This window comes from Mus caroli, unplaced genomic scaffold, assembly GCF_978045245.1.
Source record: "Mus caroli unplaced genomic scaffold, Mus_caroli_1 scaffold_3, whole genome shotgun sequence".
Classification (NCBI taxonomy): domain Eukaryota; kingdom Metazoa; phylum Chordata; class Mammalia; order Rodentia; family Muridae; genus Mus; species Mus caroli.
This window is the reverse complement of record NW_028227258.1, coordinates 107,019,514-107,037,271: the sequence shown is the minus strand read 5'-3', so window position 1 is coordinate 107,037,271 and position 17,758 is coordinate 107,019,514. Positions and strand designations below refer to the sequence as shown.

The window sequence follows — 17,758 nt, the reverse complement described above, 5'->3', positions numbered from 1 at the left end:
CTGATCTATACAGTAAGTTCCAGGTCAGCCAGTGTGCTATATAATGAGATTTTGTTTTTAAAGAAAAATAAATAAACATGAAAAAGAAAGAAGAAATGATAATATCGTTTTGCAGTTTTAGCTGCTTAGCTGCCGTGAGAAGTCTGGGCTTTAAGTGTGGTGAAGCAATGCCATAGAGGGGAAAGGAAATACATTAGCAAGAATGTAAGAATCTGTCTTTGGGGGGAAATTTGGAGTGTTAAAATGCTCAAAGTAGGAAACAGGAAATGTGCACACTGTTGCACATAAATGAAATTATATAAATCTGATTTTCTACACAAGTGAACTCATTTTACCCTAAGTGAACTAGCCTTCTTGGAGGCAGCCTCTCCGCCTTTGATATCGCTGCCAGAATGCAATGCTCCTTACGTTTCTTTATAAAGTTGGAAAAATGATGTTTGACAGCTGGTAAAAACTGAAGATGAAAGAGAGTATGGTCAATCAACAGTGAACTCTTCCAAGCACAGAAAACAATGGGCTTATCCCGGCTGTGCTGGACGAACCCTGACCTGACGTCATGCAGTCTGGCCAAAACCTCAGTGGCTTGGGTCACTTCTGATCCCTCTTCTCCATTCACCAGAGCAGCAGAACAATAACTATTCATGTTGTCACTACTTAGTATACTTTATGGAGTAATAAATCTTTGCAAATGCTAGCATGATCTTAGGTACCCATGATTTTTAGAACTGCCAATGACTTTGAAACTAGCATTATGTCTGTTGTAGAAAAACAGCAATACTGTTCTCTTTGGAAGGTTGCTATACCCTGTGGGTCAGGGCTGGGTCTGACCATGGTAGGGAATTGTTGGACTAAAGAATTCCCTTAGGCATTATGAAATTATTGTGAATGGTCTCATCCCATCTCTTCCTTGGTTATGTGAAATTTTAGTTTCTTTACCAAATTAAAAACAAAACCATAGCACAAGCCTTTTGTTCTAGTTAGTTTTAACTGTCACCTTCACAGATTCTGCAGTCATCTGAGAAGGGAGTCTCAGTGGAGGGATTGCCCAGATCAGATTAACTCATGAGCATTTCTGTCCTACACCATCTTGATTGACAGGAGAGCCCAGCCTACTGTGGACAGCACCTTTCCCTAAGCAGGCAGTTCTGAGCTGTAAAAGAAGGCTAGCTAGGTCTGAGCCTGCGAGTGGATTAGCAAGCAGCATTCCGCCATGGTTTCTGCCTCAGGTTCCTGCCCCAACTTCTCTTAGCAATGCACTGTAACCAGAAAGTATAAACCAAATAAATGATTTGATCCTCTAAGTTACGTTTGGCTTGCCTTTTATTACAGCCACAGGAAGGTCATTAGAATATCTCTCAAACCAGAGATTACATCTAATCTCACTCTTTTGCTTTGTCACTATTCTATCGCTCTGGAGAGATAGCATGACCAAGGCAACTCTTATAAAAGAAAAATTTCAACGGGGGGGGGGCTTGCTTAGAGTTTCAGAGGCTTCATCCATTATCATCGTGGCAAACAGCAGGGTGGCAGGCAGGTGCGGTGCTGGAAAATTAGTGAAGAGTTATATCCTCGTATGTAAAGGAAGGGGCAGTGGAAGAACACACACACACACACACACACACACACAGAGAGAGAGAGAGAGAGAGAGAGAGAGAGAGAGAGAGAGAGAGAGAGAGAGAGAAACAGAGACAGAGAGAGAGAAACAGAGACAGAGAGAGAGACAGAGAGAGAGAGAGACAGGGAGAGAGAGAGAGAGAGAGAGAGAGAGAGAGAGAGAGAGAGAGAGACTGAGTAAGGGCCTTTGAAACCTTACAGCCCTCCCCTGCTGTGGCATACTTCTTCCAACAATGCCACACCTCCTAATCCCTGTCAAATAGTGCCGCTCCCAGGTGATTAAGGATTCAAATATGTGAGTTTATGGGGCCATTCTTATTTGAGCCACCACACTTCTTTTGTCACTAGATATAAGATGATGTTCAAAGACACCTCTGCTAAGCAGCCAGTGGCAGTGAAGGCAGCCTTGCATTGAAGTTCCTATGATAATTACAATTCCTTTTTACTGCTGACCAGAATGGTTGCTCTCCACTCATTTAATAGGAATGACACTAAAGTCACGGAACTTAAACATTTTAGATTATATGTAAATATACTGTGAAATACACATAAGCTCAATGTCACTTCTGTGAGAGCCAAAAAAAGGCACAAACTAAAGACAGTTGATGATCCAAATCACCACAAAATAGCTTGATGCCATGGCTCAGCCTGGTGGGTGCAAGCAAGGATCAGGGTGGGAAGAGGTTGGTGTGTCAGAGTTAGGTAGATGGACCTGGCTTCTTATGGGAGTCAAGTTTAACTTGTGCGAAAGACCATAGAATAAAGGGAGGTGAGGTGGAACTGAGAAAGAGAGGTACTGCCAACAAGGGGACTACAAATGCAGGCGCCATCCCCTGTCATTTCCTTGGTAATGGTGTCACCTTCTTAGCATTCCTGAATTCACATGGCCTAATCACAGAGCTTGAATCCACTGCAGTAAGTTAACTGCTGGTCTCAGCTGGAGAAAGAGCCCTGATTCCTGATGTGTGCTTTTCCCCTTGTTTCCTGATTTCATTTCTGTTTCATGCTGGCCATGTTGTCTTAACATTTGATGGATGAAAGTCGTGTTCTAAAAGATTCAATGTCCCCTGAAGCTTTCCTTCCAAATTAATTCTGCTCCAGGTAAGATTTTTCAAGCGCTCTTTGCTGGACTTTCCAAACAAAGCTGTCTTGCATCTATCAGAGCAGAATTCTTACTTCAGTTTCTTTTAGGAAAGGTAGAATGGGGCTCAGTATCACACAGAAGTGTTAAGACTCAGCTACTGAAGTGTCATGGGAACACTGTATGCACCAAGGATGCCTTAGGCTACTCCCAAAGTGATACCATACCATTAAATACAAAGCTCCCTCATTTTAATCCCTCTTCTGCATTTGGAAACACAAATAAAATTTTACCTTTTCTCTTTGTCTTGGATTTTTTTTTTTTTTTTTTTTTTTTTGGTTTTTTGAGACAGGGTTTCTCTGTATAGCCCTGGCTGACCTGGAACTCACTTTGTAGACCAGGCTGGCCTCGAACTCAGAACTCATTCAGATTATTTTAGTGTATTTTGAAAGACCATACCTTCTGTAGCTTCTACTGCTCATACTCTTCCCAGAGAGTTTTAAAACTTTGATAAAAGTGAACTATGGACACATCCCCAGCATCTTCTTAGTGTACTCCAGAAGCTGACCACTTAAGACCCGTTTAAATTGAATTCTTGTTCTAAATTATTGGATTCTGGGTCATGAGAAATTGATTAAGGGCTGTCTATGAGGGTCAGCTGAAACAGTCATTAATAAAAAGTGTGTTCTACCAAGATTCAGACAGAGAAAAACAGAGTAAGACTGAAATATGAGGGGGCTGGAGAGACGGCTCAGAGGCTGGGTCGGAGGGGCACTAGCTGCTCTTCCAGAGGACCTTTGAAGCACCCACAGGCTTATGATATGTCTGACAACTGTCAGTTCTAAGGGACCTGAGACCTAGTCTGAGTTCCACATGCCAGGCACACATGTGGTGCACATACATACTTGTAAGTCTTTATACACATAAAAAATAAATCTTAAAATCAGATTAAAAAAAAAACAGCAACAACAACAACGAAGAGTTTAATTTGGGAACTGTAGAAGCTACATTTTTGTGTTCTCCTAGTTCCCCAAAGCCGAGTTAAACTTATTTAGAGACCCAATACTCAAACTGTCTCCATTGTGGCTTTGTGTAAAGAGTTTAGGATTGATTTATATGACCTCTTGTTTAGAACTTGGCACCAAGTCACTGTGGCCGGCTAAGCTATGCACAGCACAGGGGTATTTCAACTAGACAGAGAAATTTATCACGGTTTCCCTGGGTGCAGTCAGCCAGATCATTTACTGCCGGGAAAGTAAGAACAGAATGCTCTTACAGGCTTAGCATATTTGGCTATTTTATAGCCATATATTTTTTTAAAGAATCAGAGTATAGAATTCTGATTTTTTTTCCTCCCAAGGTAGCGGTGTGTGTGTGTTTTATAGACTGTTCATTTGTTTTATTCTATCAACATATTTTTTCTCGATACTTATCCTTCCCTCATTTTAAGAACACACATTTTGTTTCATTTTTCTTTGTTTTATTCAAAACAGGACCTTGCTACTTAGCCCTGGCTAGCCAGGAACTCACTCTGCAGCCCAAATTTGCCTTCAACCTTTGATTCTGTATCCAGAGTGCTAAGATTATAGGCATACACCTCAAACCTGCCATGCAAAGACACACACTTTTATGTAGGTATGTTTCCTGCTTTATTTTTTTTTCCTTTCCCTACTTTACAAACTGGTAACTTTTCCTTTCCATGTAGAATACAGCCCATAATACCAAAGAGAATTCTCAGTCTATAGCACAAAGCAATCTTTTCTTCTCTGGAAAGCCTGTCATTGACGTTGGTGCTTTCAGGAGGGGTAGCAGAGAATTTTCCATGCCTATCATCTTTAGGACAGAGGGATGGAGCTCTGGAACCCTACTGGGGAAAACAGCTCCAGCAGCCTGGTTTGCTCTAGGACTGTCCGCAGGAAGGGCAGCTGCAGCTTGGTACAAAAGCTACCATCCTCCCATCATCCTTGTGCAGCATCATGTTTTCATCAGCCTGCTGTCAGCAGATGCCTTCCGACTCTGTGATGATGGAAGACGCATGTAGTTTGTTTACTTAGCATGATGAATTCTTATAAAAGCTCTGGGCATATCAGAATTAAGTCGAGGAGTGTGCTGCTGCTGGCCTCAATGTCCGGCACAGTGTACCTAATTTCTAATTGTGATGAGACCCGTTTGGGGAAGTGATGCCATGTAGGTGTTTCACAACCCAGGGACAGTTTTCCCAGTGACTCACCAGGTGGGTGTGCATATTTGGTGTCATCTATTCTTTATTTATAATACAGTGAAACTACTATTTTTTTTTTCATTTTCCAGTATAACTTCAGTGAGTGGGCTGTTTAGATTTCGGGAGCATTTTTAAACGTGTCATATTTTTAAATGAGTCTTGACAGTGTCAAATTGTCATGAGTTTTAGAGATGGCTTTTAGAAGCTGAGTCTTTTTCCCAAATATTTCTTCCTTTTCTAACTTCCTCTTCCCCTACACAGGAAGTAACACTGTTTTGTGAGTCACTGCATCAGCAGCCAGCGGTTCTTCTTTGTTTCCCATTAGATTGCTGTTGATGATGCTGATGCTGATAATGATGATGATGATGATGGTGGTGGTGATGGTTGGCTCAGTGCTCAGGATTATGCACATCACCTTGTGCATGGTAGGCACGCAGCCACATCTGCAGCCCTTGGTTTGGACATACGTCCTCACTGTCTAGCTCAGTCAGCCTTGAGCTTGGCTATGTAACCCACAATGCCCTCAAACATGTGATGTTTCAGTTTCATCCGGGATGCTATACTTGGCTGTTTCTCCACCCTGGTTATGAGACCTAATCCATGTAGCGCTCTGACACCTCTGGAGCTGAGAGATGTCAGTGTTGAGTGACAGGACATTTATGGTTACTAGTTCATTCACTGTATCTACTTCCTTCTGGCAATTGGCTCTGTGGTACTGTGTTCAGTGATGCCTAGTCTTTGTTTTCAAAGTAATAGATGAATCACTTTTTTCCTATTGGTTAGATCCAGTGAATGCCTTCACTCAGAGCAAGCACATGCTAAATGAATAGATTCATCAAATACTAAAAATTCTTGCCAAGGTCTTGTCTTCCTACTTAGCTTATTAGCGACTATTTATTAACACTATGACCAGGACAACTCATAAAAGAGTTTATTTGAGCTTCTTGTTTCAGAAGAATGAGTTCATGGTGCACACGCGAAGCAGGGCAGTGAGCAGAGGTTACGCTTGGGGGCGGGAGGGGGAGACTGAGGACTCATCTCACTGCAGGCACAAAGCAGAGGTAATTGGAAGTGGGGTGACACTTTAAACACTCCAAGGCCATCCCCATGATGTACTTCCTGAAGTGAGGCTCCATGGGCTAAACCTCCCTGAGCTGAGTGGTGCTACCGACTGAGGGCCAAATGTTCAAAGCATGTGCCTTTGTGGGGCATTTCTCGTTCAACTGGACACAGCTGGGTTTATCAGACTTTTATTACTCCCTGTTTTAACTGATGATTACAGACTAATTATATGTGCCAAATGCCCAAACCCACCCTGAAGAATTTGTTTTAAAATGAAATGATAGTTTCAATGGGTTGATGAAACACTTTCTGGAAATTCTTTATAACTTCTCATAAGTAGTTTATCCTTGCAAAACTACTATTGCCTTCATTTTAGATGCTCAGCTGTGTGCAAAGGACTTTATGCACACTCATGAGTAGGCTATTTAAAGCCACATGAGGATAAATTCCTAAGTAGTCACTCTCAAAGAAATGACATTATCACTCAACAAGATGTTGGTTGTATGTAGCTCCTTGTGTCTTTTACTCAAAAGAGATGCCAATCATCCTAAGGGACAAAGAAATAAGCTCTGCTACTCTGGGCCCTCCTCTCATTAGAAGGGGCATTCTGGCAGAATAAGTCACTGTGAATAGCGACTACTCCTGTCCTCGTCCTCAGTCCTCCAAAATCACTGACATGCACCCCCCCCCCAAATCAGGCTCTCCCTGTTATCGAGAAGAATTATGTGCAAAGCTTTTTCTTTGTATTTTGAAAATTATAAATCTAGCTGATGCTATGATGTAACACCTTAATGTCCTTGTGAGACGTGAAATCATTGAGAAGGAAAACAGTGTCAAATCCCTCTAGGTCTACAGCTCCTTCCCTTTCTATTCCTTGTAGTATCCCTGGGACTCTGGGAAGCACTAGAAGTACATCTTGAGAAGCGGCCATCCAGAATGTTCCAAGATCTCTAAAATTCAGCTCCTTGTAATGGCACCTTGTAATATGCGTCTGATGCTAGAGGAGCTATTCAAAAGTTATTGAGAGTTAATAATTATTATCATAGCTCAGATGTTGAAAATCATGATCAGTATCAAAACCGTTTCATTTTAGCAGACACGGGGTACTGTACTAGCTCCAGGAAAATCCAGTGAAATAGACACGGCCCTGTTCTCTTCTTACAAACACACAGCCAGAGGACATCAGAAGCAGTCATTGAGCACAAGGGCAGCAAGGCCTTACACGATCAGTGACCTCCTGAAGAAATGACTCATGTAGTTTGTAGGGAACAGTTAGGGTAGGATTGTTGACATCTTGACATTAGGAGACCCTCAGTGGCTAAACATATTTTCAGGTAGGAATATCAAACTGAAATTTTAGCTTCCATATTAGACTTTCACTTAAGGTAGATGAAGTCTAGTCTGGAAAAAGTTTCTACAACCTCTTTGTTTGTGGTCAGTTCTCTTTGTTTTTAAATTTACATCACAAGCAACTGCTTTTATTGTTAATCACTACCAACAGTGTTCTCATACCTATTATGTGGGCATATTTCTATGTGAGGCAGGCACTGTATATAGTTATATTTAACTCACAAAGATTTAGGTAGAGCAGAGCACCCGCTGCTTCTTAGGCTAGTGCACCACTCACGTTGGTCAGAGAAGCCTCTTTTTGACAGTGGGCAGTGATTGATGCAGACTCAGCCAATCAAAGAACTGACAGTGAATGACTTGAGTGCTTCCCCATCACTGGGCATCTTCCCCTCTCCCTTTTGCAGCTCAGGGAACACTGCAGAAAAGATTATGGTTAGGCTGGGAAAGTTAGATGACAGGGAGGAGTGCAGAGAAATACTGCTTTCTAGATGCAACATAGCTGCTGCAGTCATAAACACAGGACATCTGTGATCACTGGTGTACGACATGCACAAGGAGAGGGTAGAGAATGGGGAGAGACTAACTCAGAGAAAGAGGTCATCAGGAGAGATAGGGGGAGGAAGATCATGAAGTGGATATATCAAAGTTCACTGTATACAAGTATGAAATTGTCAAAAGTTGAAAAGTCAATAGAAAACTTTCTGCACCAGAGTACTATAACCTCCATTTTAAGAAGCACTCAACAGGTTTAAATTTGACGGGGACTATTGAATGGAAACCAAGACTCAAAAGAAGCTGTGGTGCCCAGACCCCAGGCTTATTTCTCTCTAGCACACAGGACTTCCTTGTGCTTCTTTCTTCTTTATAGTGCGCCCACTTATAGTGCGCCCCACTTGGCTTATGTTAGGATGAGAAACTTGATTGATTTGTTCTGTTGAGTGGGGACTGAGCTGTTAAAGAAATGAGCAGCGATTTCTTGGATTTTAGGTTTGGTCATAGATTGGTAACAATTGGTTACCCCCTCACTCCACATTCCAGGGGATCCCAAGCAACATCTCTTTAACTGTAGGAAGGACAGGGGAGAAGGGAACTATTCAGTCGCCTGAATCTGTCTATGGGGCTCTTCCTTGGTGACATTTATATAAATCTGCAATCCTGGGCTTGTCAGAGTTGTGCATAATGTTTCCAAAACCTCAAATCCACTGTGTAAGTAAATTCAGATGATCACATTTAAGAGTGACATTTAAAAATGACAGGAGCTCAACTGAAGAGTTCAGATGAATCTCAAGGAAGGTTCAACAGAATTATACCTGGCAGAAATGTTCCACATGTTGACAGCATCCCCAGAAGTCTGATTAACAGTCTGAAGAATAGGCTTTTGAGCTTTGAGGGGGTTGTGGTGACCCAAGTAGTACTTATGCTATGAAAGATGACACGTTGATGGTGGATATTGAAATTTATTGTGCTGTGACTTAGTGCCAGGAAATCTTCAGCTGCCAGTAACTTCTGAGTACATAGAACATTAAGTGTTTGGCTGTTTCAGAGTGTTGATTCGTTGGGCTCTCTGTCAGGAAACTGAGCCAAGCTACATTCACACACCTCACTTGCTGCTGTCCAATAGTCTTTAGACTGAAAACTCTGTCTTCAACCTTCCTTTCACCTGAGGATTGTCTTGATTGTTGCATGAGCTGGCATATACTTTTGGGATTGTTGGAGAATCACTCATTGGGCAGTAGGTAAAACAGAAGAGCCTAAATGGAAAACTGTAGACAATTGGAAAGTGTTTGTCAGCTGTTTTAGTATTCTCTCAGCCATCAGGAGTGAAGCCATCTATGCTCTGTGAACAAGCACATATCAAGTCTTCCCGTCTCAGAGAAAAGGTTTTATATGTCCCCCAAGAGACTTCTTACCTTTCTGTATTACAACAAAAAGGCATGTTAGCAGGCTGGTGCCTTTTTTGAATGCACTGGTGCTGATTTCCAGAAGAGAACATAGGACTGGCCTCAGAGTGGGAAGAAATCCCAGATCTCCCTTTAAAGTCAACAGGATGGGGCCAAGCTGTTGTTCTGAAGTCATAGTTCCTCTTTGTTAATTTCTGACTTATTATGAGTTTCATCTGACATCATCCATCCAACTCCTCCCCAAACACCATATCATTGTCATTGCACCTTCGCCACTGCCTGCACTTTCTCATTCTCTTCTTATAAGACTGTGGGCTCTCCATAATCTGAGATAAAACTACAGTCAGTGCTGTGTGCTTCTTCCTGTGTAAACTTGGGTAGATACAAGGCGTTCCTAGAGAGTTGTTTTATCCATCACTGCAGGCAATGACTGCTCGCAGGTGTTGACTGTGGGCCACTGCTGCAGATCTTGCAGCTGTTCAGTGCTGGGATTGGGATCATAGGACAAATACTCCATGAATTTCTTCTCTGTGTCCTTGCTGTGGCCACACCCACATAGTACTTTGATAGGCATTTTATCTACACTAGTTTAGATTACCATTTTTTCTTAAAATTATTGGTATGATTTAATTAAATTTATTTATTTTATAGAATGTGAATGAGTGTTCTCTCTTCTCTCTCTCTCTCTCTCTCTCTCTCTCTCTCTCTCTCTCTCTCTCTCTCTCTCTGTGTGTGTGCATATGTGCATGCATGCACCACATGCATGCCTGGTGCCTGCAGAGATCAGAAGAAGGCATCAGATCCTCTGAAACTAGAGCTATGTACAGTTGTGAGACACCCTGTGGGTCCTGGAAATGAACCTAGATCCTCTACAAGACTAACAAATGTTTTAGTCACCTAGCCCTCTCTCCTGCCCCTGCAATCTATTTTCTAACCAGGGATAATTTAAGCATCACATTAATAGCTATTTGTTGGTTATTTTACTGATGGAGATATTATATTTTAGTAGAAAATTTAATATGGAAGTTTTTAAAAATCTATGCTACTGCACACACACACACTACATACAGTGTACACGTATGTGTACACATACTATACACACATGTACCACATTACACACACATACTATACTGATATGCCAATCAAGGATAATGATTACACATTGGTCAGATAAATATAATAATGTATGTCATGTCTAGGTTTCATATGAATTATTTGCCCAAGGAGGATTGAATGATTGATTTTCTAATCATAAGGCATAAACAACAGGAACAGTATCAAGTATCATTCCAGCCATTATCCCATGGAAAATGAGAAATGGTGTGTAAGAAGGGAAGACAGTCATCCTGGTTAGCTATAATCAAGTAACCTGATAGAGTGCAGATCATGAATGGTCGAACGAGCTATTGATTAGTAGGCATTTATTACACTAATAAGATGGGATTTGATCACAAAACATGTTTGCATTTAGATTGAGTATTGAGATCTCATTTATAGAAATAATTTTTTAAATTACCCTCTTTACTATAGAAAATATCACATACTAATGTGGACATTTTGTCAGGCTACACTTTGGAAAAGAATACATTGGTTAGGATAATGTAACGGAAAGCATTTCTGTTATTCTGACTGGTTGGGGTTCGTGTATTGACCCTCCATTTTTGGTGTCTGGGATTATATTAACTCTGTTAGAGCCCACCACACACTCCTGTTGTCCAGGTCCTCCTTAGGGAAGAGTAAGGTTGTTGTCCTGAAGGGCTGGGGGTAAGTAAGGATATTGTTGCCCATAATACTGGCTGATGTTAACAATAGGAGGGAGATTGGTATGGAGAACTTCCTGATTGATTGATTGATTGATTGATTACTTGCTTTGTTGATTAACTGTAATTTACAAAGACAAAGTAATAATAATAATAACAGTATACAAAAAATTGCAACTATACCAGCTTTCTGATTTGATCACATTTCACATGTATGTCTGGGTCTGAGAGTTCTTATAACTCCTAGCAGTGACTCCAAAACAATGTAATTTATCTTTGAGGATTTGAAAGATATGTTTCTGTTTAAACATATATACATGTTTGCATATATTAATACATATATGTGACATATGTACATCTACGAGCATATACTTAATAAGCTTTGATGTCTAACAGTTAATTTGTGCCTTATGTTTTAATGTTTTGTGCTTTAAATTTTTATGCAATAAATAAGAACTATTTTAAACTAGAAATAAAATGCTCTGACCAATTTCAACCCAGAGGTATCTTGGAAATTCTGAAGAAAATAGATGTTTTAATAGACAGGCAGTTAATATGATGGATTAATGGAATCTGTGTTTATGGAAGTGTGGCAACTGAATTATTCCAGCAAATGTAAGTAGAAGAGACAAAGCCACACACCATGACACCATCACTATCCAGGAAGTCCTATAAAGTCAGTGTTGGGAAAGCACTGGAACTTTCGAACCTCTGATATCCCCAAGTTCCCCAAAACAAAGTTTGCCCTAAAGTCTGTTTTTTTTTTAAACCTACACATTAAATTCACACCTTAGTGTATGAAAAGACAGGAGCTGGATGATCAGGGACAACTCATGTGGGATGGTTCATTTCTCCAATTGGTTTGTCACTGAGATCAGAGCCTGGGATGCCACCAGAGGTGAAGTCGGGTGAGAGCTGCAGGAGAGCGCAGAGTCAACGCAGATGCTGTTCTCAAAGCCAAGGAAAACTTTCAAAGTATCTCAAAGCCATCAGGCTTGCTAGGTCAGAAACCAAGGCAGTATTTTTCCATTTGCACACTACCCACTCCAGCTGGGCCCCTCCTCTTGAGCGTACTGCCCCTGGCCATCACAGACTTGATCACACTGCCCCCAGCCCTCCAGCCTCACACACTTTTTTGCCTTTCTACTACAGTGGCCAGTTTTGAGAATTTGACTCATTCATCTGTGCCCCTCTCTTTGTTCTTCTGAAACACTGTGGCTTTCTTCTTTATTGCCATGTGGATAAGGAATGCATAGTGTATGCATATGTGGCTGTCAAAATCTCACTGCTGTATCTGTCAATTTCTGACTCATGTCCCCATGCCTGCTACTTATAGATGTGAACAAGCACTCTATTAGACAAATGTTTTCTATGCTTCTACTGCCTCATCTCCTGCACACATAATGGTTCCTCCCCTCTGCTGTTTTTCAGCATGGACCTCTTTGAGAAGTCTCACTTGCCCACTCTGTCTCAGAGTATCCATGCTACTCTGTCCCTTTAACATGCTTTAAGCATTTATGATCATTTAACATCCAATTTGCCAATATTCCATTGATGAATGTTGGAGATTCCCATGGAAGTGTATTGTAGTCACTGTTCTGTTGCTGTGAAGAGATACCTTGGCCAAGGCAACTCTTATAAAAGAAAGCAATTAACTGTGGCCTTACTTACAATGTCAGAGATTAGTCCCTTAGTCCATTATCATCATGGCAGGGATCATGGTGGCACACAGGCATACATGGTGCTGTAGCAGTAGCTTTACACCCTGATCCATAGGAAGAGGAGGGAGAGGGGGAAGTAAGGAGGGAAGGAGAGAGAGGGAAAGGGACAGAGACAAAGACAGACAGACAGAGACAGACAGTCAGACAGACAAACAGGGACAGAGGGATAGGAACAGAGGAGGATACAGGAAGAGAGACAGAGACTTGGCCTTGCATGGGCTTTTGAAACCTCAAAGCCCACCTCCAGTGACACACTTCCTTCAACAAGGCCATTACCTCTTTATCCTTCTAATCTTTTCAAAGAGTTCCACTCCGTGGTGACTAAGCATTCAAATATTGGAGCCTGTGGGGTCCATCCTTATTCAAACCACCATGAGATTGGATCTTCATCTTGCACTCCAATATTCAGAAAGGAGATTTGTATCCCAGATTCTTGAAGAACTCTTGGGCACATGAGGGGTATACTTTCTATATGTTGTCTGAATAAATAAATGCAATCTATAAGATCATGTGTCAAATGCCTATCCACAAAGTGTGAGCTGTCCTCTCTACCACCATTTTCACATCCCAAGTCTCTGTAATCCTTTAATATTATGAAAAAATATTCTGCTTAAAATCTATCACTTGTTTCCCACTGTAGCCATGTCCCACGTGCACCCTTTTTAGCATAGTGTTCTATTGCCCACAGGAAGAAGATTGTCTGATTTTTGTCTCACTTTACCAGATAACGACTTACATTAGAATAGCTCCATAGATTCAGGCCAAGGACATGGGTCTCCTGGGTCACACAAAGAATGTTCTTATGCACAGCTCAGGAAGCAGCATTTAGGATTACACCATTTCTTCTCACCAGGACTATGGGGGAGATGAGAAGAAGCCCATGGGAACCTGAGCTTCCAAGGGGGTGATGTTATCACTGAAAAATTCTACCTCAATCTTAAAAAGGGTCCACTACCTTGACCCTTCAAAGAGTGTATTTATTATCCTAAGAGGAAACAAACGCTCTCTGCATTCAAAAAAAAAAGCATTACCCTTGTATTCTAAAGCTGTTTGCTTCACATATATGCTTAAAAGAAAGAGAGGATAAGAACTGTCCATAGTCATACAGAAGTGTCAAATGCCATTCGGCTCAACTTTTCTATTATTATAATCTGTGATTAATTGCATCCTCTACTACAAAAGCTTTAGCATTGCCTGGCTAACTTTTTATTTCATAGCTTGTTCCTTTTAAGTTTACCTATCTGCCTCTTACTCTAAGATCTCCCAAGTGAAACTCAAGTTTAGCTTCAAGTGCCACCTCTCCCCACAAATATCTGTATATCTTGCTTTTCACTTTCTTAAGGGCAGACTTTCCTTGTCAGAGAGACCTTTCTATTCCTAAAATAGGACCCTAACCTCTTCCAGTAGCACTTTCCTTTTCCCAAAATTGCCCTGTGTTAAGTATGTATGTATATATATTGTCTATTTTATATATATATATACATATATATGATAGATAATTCTATCTATCTATCTATCTATCTATCTATCTATCTATCTATCTATCTTCTATTTACCAATCATTTAAGAGAGCTGTCTGTCTGTCTTATCCTGTCCTGTCCTGTCTGTCTGTCTGACATCTTCTAGCTACCTCTCATTTGTCCTTCCAATTAAGACTTTCAAAAATAAAAACTGGTGTTCGCTTCGGCAGCACATATACTAAAATTGGAATGATACAAAGAAGATTAGCATGGCCCCTGCCCAAGGATGACATGCAAATTCATGAAGCGTTCCATATTAAGGAAAACAAAAAACAAAAACAAACAAACAAACAAAAAAACCTGGTTGTTAATAGCCTGCTACTCAGGCTTCCAAATATCACCTGGCACACATCTCTTGAGTTCACTCTGTGTATTAATCTGTATTTTGCTTTTTCCACGGCTAGTTTCAGGTCTGGAAAGTGGAAAGTGATTTTGCCATCTGCTGAAACTTCATTGTATCCCGCTGTTCACTGTGGTGACAGTTCTGTCCAGCTTTCATTCTAGCTGTGGCTGTCTCCCCTCAGTAGACTGCAAGCTTCCTGAGATCTGAGCCTGTCTGCTATTCCTGCAGCTGCTTGGTGCCTCCCACCGTTCCCGTGCTACAGTGGCCCTTGTTAAAATTGTATTGCATTTCACTGTAAATGAATAGACCAGACACCCTGAACTATGGATTCCTTTTGATATTTACTTAGCTATGCATTTTGGGCAACTGGAATGCATTCTCTAACCAACTTTGGAGGAAGCAGCTGATATCAATTGTTATAAAATGAGGGAGACATACTTTAGCTGAGGGAAAGGAAAATCAACTAGATTTTATGAATGCAACGAGTGCCTGAATGGCATCAAGCTCCAGATCCCCAGAGAAAGTGTGTGAGCACCAGGCAGGAGCTGGTGAAATGCAGACTCCAGTGCAAAATGCGTGGGGAGAGTTCCCCCACATCCAGAGAATAGCAATGTTTTATTCTAAGGGACAATTAAACATTCAGGCATTGTTTTTTTCCCCTATGATATAGCTTTGGGTCTCTTTCTGAACAAATGCAATGTTTTTTGTTTATTTGGTTGTTTCTTTTTTTTTCTTTTTTATTAGATTTTATTTTATTTTTTTTATATTTCAAATGCTATCCCGAAAGTTCCCTATACCCTTCCCCTGCCCTGCTCCCCTACCCACCCACTCCCACTTCTTGGCCCTGGCATTCCCCTGTACTGGGGAATATAAAGTTTGCAAGACCAAGGGGCCTCTCTTCCCAATGATGGCCAACTAGGCCATCTTTTGATACATATGCAGCTAGAGTCAAGAGCTCTGGGGTACTGGTTAGTTCATATTGTTGTTCCACCTATAGGGTTGCAGATCCCTTTAGCTCCTTGGGTACTTTCTCTAGCTCCTCCATTGGGGGCCCTGTGTTCCATATAGCTGACTGTGAGCATCCACTTCTGTGTTTGCTAGGCCCCGGCATTGTCTCATACGAGACAGCCATATCAGGGTCTATTTGGTTGTTTCTTATTAGGATTTTGTGTGTGTGTGTGTGTGTGTGTGTGTGTGTGTGTGTGTATGACATATGAGTGTCTGGTCTGCATGTGTCTAAGTGCACTGTGTGTATCTGATGCCTGAGAAAGCCAGAAGACAGCATCAGATCTCCTGCATGCTACCTTCTGTAACTGCCCTGTGGGTGCTGGGAGTCCACCCAGGTCCTCTGCAAGAGTAGCTGGTGCTCTTAACTGCTGAGTGTCTCTCTATCCAGATTCATTAATTTTCAAGGTTTTAAAATAATTATCCCTAACAGCAAGCAGCTCACTTCGATGGCTATCTCTATAAGGAAAGCATTGAAATTCTGAAGCTGGTCTAAGACACGAGGGACTGTGCTAAGCAGCCCTTTGTTGTCTATCCCCAGCTTTGCTTTGGTTTTCCACTACCATAAAGCCAGTTCTTATTCTGATGAAATCAGGAAACTTCAGAGGGTGAACCATCATGTGTTGGATGAAGTTTAATGAATGAGGAAACAGAAATGAAAAGAGGGTTTCAAAAGTGTAGTGCCTCTCCACAAAGGAGATCACACAGGCAATTTGGGAAGAGAAGCTGAATGACAAACGCAGCGAAAACAAACATAGAGTTGTGTTCTTAAAGGGGAAAAAAAAGGTTTTCCCTTGTCATAAGGGCAAATGGTTCTTTACTATTTAAAGGTGTGAATGTGGTTAAGCAGGAAGGTTATTATTATGGGATGGCTGGGGAGGTTTGGTAATTGAGGAATTCCTGATGCTTTTCATTCTATAGGAAAGTACTGAAGATTCTCTAAATAAGTTTATGACGAGATGGCAAAGATGGAATCTTTAATGATTAGGCAGACATGAGTCGGAGGATTGGTGTTTGAAGAGAGGATGTTAGGGTGCTTTCGATGTGCTCCGAACTCTTCTACTTTAAAAATTCTTAAGTACCTTATTTATTTTATAATAAAATGTGTGGAAGGAAACAAGCTGTGTATCTCCCGTTTGTGATTTTGCTTTTAGCATCACCCATTGTTGTTGATTAAGCCTTAATCATTCCGGATGACTTGGTGGGGGAAGTCACAGAGCTTCCAAAGCCAACTTTAACTTTTCATGTTCTTTTATAGAACTTTCTGGCTCTCCTCACTCTAGCTGGCTCTGACCTGTTCCAGTGGACTATGGGAGAGGTCAAGGAATCCTTCAGGCTCTGTGACTGCTCAGTGCCTGACGTAATTCCTGGCCATTAGAAGACAGTGAGTGGAGAAATGAAGTGACTCACAGTAATCACGGGGGCCAGGGGTTGAGATGGTGTGCGCCAGAGCAAATCCCATCATTTGTGGGAAAACTCAGGTCTCAGGCCTAATAGAAGGAGGACTTAACTTAATCCTTAGCTATAATGGAAATCACATTCAACACAGAAATGACACATTAGGGCCTCATCCTCCTAATTCAGGACTGCCCCAGTGGGTAGATGCTGTGGCAGGATGTGGGAATTGGCATTGGGATTCATAAAGGATGCAACCAAATAATGACTTTGCCACCTTCCAGCCTTGCATGGTGTCTGATGATTTAGAAGCAGTGTTAAGATTAAAGCCAATTCCCAGACTTTCACTGCTGACCGTAATTTCTGCCCAGTACTCAGGGGAGTTACCATCAGATTAGAAAACCACATGTTGTAAGATTCCCACTAGATAATGTACCTGTTATTCAATTCACGTTTATTTTCTTCAGCATTTTATGTCTCGAGATATTTCAAGCTGATGAAGAAATATTGTTTTTCCTCATTTGCTAGCTAGTTCTAATTATTTAAGCAGTAATAAAGATGCTAAAGAACCAAATATGTATCGGTCCAAATTACCTAACGACGCTATGTGTTAACTCAGTTATAAGATATATTTTAACAGTGCTTTAGACAGAGCCGTTACTAAGCTTACAGTAACCACTTGCTTGCTTGAATTGGCTTCTGCATTTGCCATCACTTGTTAAATCAATGGATTTATTAGGAGTCTCCTTAAAAATGAAACTCAACAGTTGATATAAAGTGGGCTT

General features: G+C 41.2%; 1 protein-coding gene and 1 non-coding gene across 6 annotated transcripts in view; both read left to right on the top strand.

The window, feature by feature from the left end:
- Dclk1 (doublecortin like kinase 1) overlaps positions 1 to 17,758 on the top strand; it is a 309,605-nt gene that overhangs the window by 52,918 nt on the left and 238,929 nt on the right. The gene's annotated exons all lie outside the window — the stretch shown is intronic.
- LOC115030665 (U6 spliceosomal RNA) lies at positions 14,385 to 14,491 on the top strand. The gene has a single exon (XR_003836271.1). It is a non-coding gene; the product is annotated as a U6 spliceosomal RNA (small nuclear RNA).